The following is a 4,244-nucleotide window of genomic DNA, read 5'->3' as shown; positions in this document are numbered from 1 at the left end:
TGCTCCCAATTTGCTCAGGAGATCTTGTCCCTTTCCCCTTCTCCAGGGGACCATGTATGTCTCTCTTAGGGTCCTCCTTGTTTATTAGCTTCTCTGACTGTGTGGATTGTAGGCTGGTAATCTTTTACTCTATGACTAAAATCTACATATGAGTGAGTTTGTCTTTTTGTGATTGGGTTACCTCGCTCAGAATGGTTTCTTCTAGTTCAATCCATTTTCCTGCAAATTTCAAGATTCCATTGTTTGTTTCTGCTGAGTAGTACTCCATTGTGTAAATGTATCACATTTTCTCTATCCATTCTTAAGTTGAGGGGCATCTAGGTTGCTTCCAGGTTCTGGCTATTACAAATAGTGCTGCTATGAACATTGTTGAACAGATGTCCTTGTTGTATGAATGTGCTTGAGGAGGGGTGAGGAGGACATGAGGGAGCAGAAAGGTTGAGTTGGGAGAAGAATAGGAAAAAACAAGAAAGGAAATACCATATTAGAGGGAGACATTTTAGGTTTACAGAGAAATCAGGCACTAGGGAAATTTCTGGAGATCTACAAAGATGACACCAGCTAACAATCTAAGCAACAGAGGAGAGGCTTCCTTAAATGCACTCCCCTAATAATGAGATCGATGACTGACTTATATGCCATCCTATAGCCTTCATCCAGCAGCTGGTGGAAATAGGAGCAGACACCCACAACTAATCACTGAACTGAACTAGAATCCAATTGCAGAGGAGTGATGAGCAAAGGGGTCCAGACCAGGCTGGCGAAACCCACAGAAACAGCTGACCTGAACAACAGGGGGAGCTCTTGGTGCCCAGACTGATAGCTGGGAAACCAGCATGGGACTGATCCAGACCCCAGGAACGTGGGTTTCAGTGAGGAGACCTCGGAAATCTATGGGACCTCCTGTAGTAGTTCAGTACCTATCCCTAGCATAGGTGTGGACTTTGGGACCCCATTCCACATAGAGGGTTACTCCCTGAGCCAAGACACACAGGCCCTATCCCAAAGGATATGATAGACTCTGATGACACCCTATGGAAGGTCTCACCCTCCTGGGGGAGCAGAAAGGATATGTGATAGGTAGGGTTTTAGTTGGGGGGGGGTTGCAGGGGAGGAGGGGAGTGAGAGGGAACTGGGATTGACATGTGAAACAATCATGTTTCTAATTCAAATAAAAAAACACCTGCAAAAAAAAAAAAAAAAAAAAGAAGTCACCTAGTTGATTTACTGACAGTGTTTATTGTTGTGACTATTTTTCTAGGGTCTGATTTTTAACAAATAGTATTCATATTGGAAATGAGAATACTGAAAACTAAAATATGTTTAACTCAGATTTTTGGGCATCTCATAAGTTCAGATATATCACTAATAAAACCAGCAGCAGAAGCTTTCAGCTCCTTCTCACAATTGACTAAATCTGTTTGGCTTCAATTTATTACTTGATGAAAAAAATAAAACATTTTTTGTAAGGCATCAGTACTAATAAAATAATCACTGCTGTACTTAAGCACCATTGAAATATATGAATATGTTTAATAATGAACAATGACTATCAGTGGCTTAGCAGTGGACCAAAATAAATCAGGTGGTCCTATATTGACCAGTAAAAGAAACATGGAGATTGACTTGAGGATAGAGATGGGTCTGGAGAGACAGCTCAGTGGTTAAGAGCACTGGCTGCTCTTCCAGAGGACTTGCTTCAATTCCCAGCATCCAAATGGTGGCTCAAAACTTCCTGTAACTTCAGCTCCAAGATATCTGATTATCTTCTTCTGGCTTCTCTGGGCACTATACATGCATATGTACATGCACACACAAATACATACACATAATTAAAAGTAAATCTTAAAAGTGATGTGTGAGACATTGTGGCTTTTCCCCCCACACCTCTGGTGGTTTTGTTTTTGTTTTTGACATCTCTTTCCCCTTCCTAAATGTACCCAATGTAGAAATTTGATACAGGGCTTGCTCACCAATGTTTGAAAAGTGGTCAAAACCCCTCATTATTCCAGCAGTGTTTTCTGGGCACCTAGTCAAACACATCGAAAATGTTTTTGTTCATTCTATAAAGCAAAAACAAAAACAAAAACGTACTTTTCCCAAGATTGCCCTTGATGGAAAATCATAGTCAGGGTTCCTGTTTCTGTATGTAGGTCTCAGGTTGTCTACTTCTAGATCACTCTGTTCAATTTCCTGTTGATTTTGGCAGTTTTGTTTTATGTTCACCTGATAAACTACCTCATGTTTAAACTAGAAGATGCTGTTTCATTTCTGAGTCAATCAAGAACTGCATTTAATGAAATTTTCATTTGAATGTTAAAACTTTAGGCAAACCATGATGGTGGGACCCAGCTATCCCAGCACTCAGGTGGTGGAGGCAAAGAATTGTAAATTCAAGACTATCCTCAGCTTACACAGTAAGTTTGAGACCCTGTCTCATAAAATTTTAAAGATGTATATGTCTGTCAAATACTAGAGTTTACCTGGGTGTTTTAAATATGTGGAAACCATGGTGCTAACATGCTCTAGTGAACATTGTCCTCAAATGTCCCATGTATAAATGATTTCCCTGAAAGTTATCTAACCTCACACAGTTAGTCACACTGTTGCCCACTGTTCTTTAGATTCAAGAACACATGTATGGTTCAAATTAAAAAAGAAAAAAATTATTGATTGCAATCCATTACACAAACCTCATGACATCAAACAGAGGGCTTCTAAATTTGAGCCCCAGTTCCTGAATTTATTTAAACACTGATAGAGAGACTGAGCTTTCCACTAAGGGAACTCTGCTCTTCCTAGGGGATGCATCACCTATGAAACATGGTCTCCTGGGTCTGGTTATGATCTGGTGTGACTCTGACCATGTCTGGTGTGAGCAGGAGTGACACATGTCATGCTGAGACAGAGAGGTCATGAAGACTTATCTTTTGTTCCTGACCATCCCTTTTTCCTGGTCTTGACTCAGGCAAGTGCAACCATGAGGAAGGTACAAGTTCAAGATGACAGAACCAAAGTGTGGAAAGGTTGAGGTGATGAATGCCACTGTAGGAGTTTGTGTGTGATTAGGATTGATCACACATGGTATTAGTAATTAGGGAAATGAACTGCTATTAAGTTCTTCTATAGTATATAACTCTCATATACTGTGTGTGTGGTGTGTGTGTGTGTGTGTGTGTGTGTGTGTGTGTGTGTGTGTGTGAGAGAGAGAGAGAGAGAGAGAGAGAGAGAGAGAGAGAGAGAGAGAGAGAGAGAGATTGGATGTTCCTGTGTTTGTATAACTTCACAGCATGGAACACACATTTATTTCACTTTTGCAATTGTTTATTGAAACCCTACCATGTTCTTGGGGTGCTATTAAGGACCCCCAATAAAGCTTTGTCTTTGACATTTTGATATACTGTTTTCAAGTCTCTATAGCTAGATCACTTCAAAAATTTACAAACAATTGATGCCTCTAAGGAGGTGTTTTTTTTGTCTTATAGTTACATTTGCTATATCAGAAATTAAAATCACTTAAAATAGCTATTTCAATTCATAACAGGTGACTATAAATATTTATGGAAATAATTATATTTTCCAAAGCCAGACCTTATTACAAGAAATGGGAATGTTTATTTATTTATTTGGCAAATAATATCAGTGTCTAGCTTTGTAGAAAACAGCTGGATTCTCAGATATGCTCCTGCATTCATTATATGATAATGTGTTGCTTCTATTAAGTGTATGAAAAATATCCAGACTGATTCAAATATACCATAGTTGAAAAAATGGTCAAAAATATTTTTAGGTATATGTCAAAATTTGAGATCAACTGCAAAGCCAACATGCCACTTTTTCTTTTTAAGATTTTATTGCATCTGTTTATTTAGTGTGTGTGTGTGTGTGTGTGTGTGTGTGTGTGTGTGTGTGTGTGTGTGTGTTCACATGCACATGTCCCTGTATATATAGAGAGGTCAGAGGAAAACTTGTTGGTGTCAATTCTCTCCTTTTACCCTGTGGGTCCTGGAAATCAACCTTGGAGCTTTAGTAACAAATGCCTTTACCCCAATGAGTATTGAATGCTGGGTATTGAGCTGGTAGATTTTTGTTTGTTTGTTGTTTATTTTTATCAGCTTGATAAAAGCTACAGTCACCTGGAAAGAAGACTCTCATTTGAGAAAATGCCTCCTTCTGATTGGGCATGTATGAAGTACATCTTCCTGACTGAAGATTTATTTAGGAGGATCCAGCCCACTGTGGGT

This window comes from Cricetulus griseus, chromosome 4, assembly GCF_003668045.3.
Source record: "Cricetulus griseus strain 17A/GY chromosome 4, alternate assembly CriGri-PICRH-1.0, whole genome shotgun sequence".
Taxonomy (NCBI): Eukaryota; Metazoa; Chordata; class Mammalia; order Rodentia; family Cricetidae; genus Cricetulus; species Cricetulus griseus.
Note: the sequence above shows the minus strand (reverse complement) of the source record.